The 521-nt window shown below is 65.6% G+C and overlaps 1 protein-coding gene across 1 annotated transcript in view; it reads left to right on the top strand.

The window, feature by feature from the left end:
* The window catches only part of TNN (tenascin N), a 57,643-nt gene that overhangs the window by 1,845 nt on the left and 55,277 nt on the right, over positions 1 to 521 (top strand).

The following is a 521-nucleotide window of genomic DNA, read 5'->3' as shown; positions in this document are numbered from 1 at the left end:
TTAGTCCTCTGCAGGCGCTTCGGCCTCGAGCCCACATCAGAAGCCCCGGAGGGCTCGTTAAAACGCAGATCGCTGGGCCCACCCCGAGTTTCCGATTCGGCGGGTGGGGCGGGAGCGAGTTCGCACCTCTGACCCGTTCCCAGGTGGTGCTGCAGCCGCTGGGCTCTGGGATCTGCCGGCGCGCGCGCGCGTGTGGTCAGCATCACAGCCTCCACACTCTCCACACCTGCCATCACTGTGTGTGTGTGTGTGTGCGCGCGCGCGCGCGTGGTCAGCATCACAGCCTCCACACCCTCCACACCTGCCATCATACTGCTCAGTACGCAGTAGGTGCTCAGCACGTCCTCACCGGCTGTGGGGTCTCCCCTCCCTCCTCACCCTCTCCCTCCTGTTCCCGCTCCTTCTGCAGTGGTAGCCCCCCAGGACCTGCAGCTGCTCAAGAGCACAGAGGAGTCCTTGCTGGTGAGCTGGCCGCCGTCCAGCGAGGTGGACCACTACATGCTCAGCTACCACCCCCTGGG

Source organism: Pteropus alecto, unplaced genomic scaffold, assembly GCF_000325575.1.
Source record: "Pteropus alecto unplaced genomic scaffold, ASM32557v1 scaffold101, whole genome shotgun sequence".
Lineage (NCBI taxonomy): Eukaryota > Metazoa > Chordata > Mammalia > Chiroptera > Pteropodidae > Pteropus > Pteropus alecto.
Note: the sequence above shows the minus strand (reverse complement) of the source record. Positions and strands in the feature narration are given on the sequence as shown.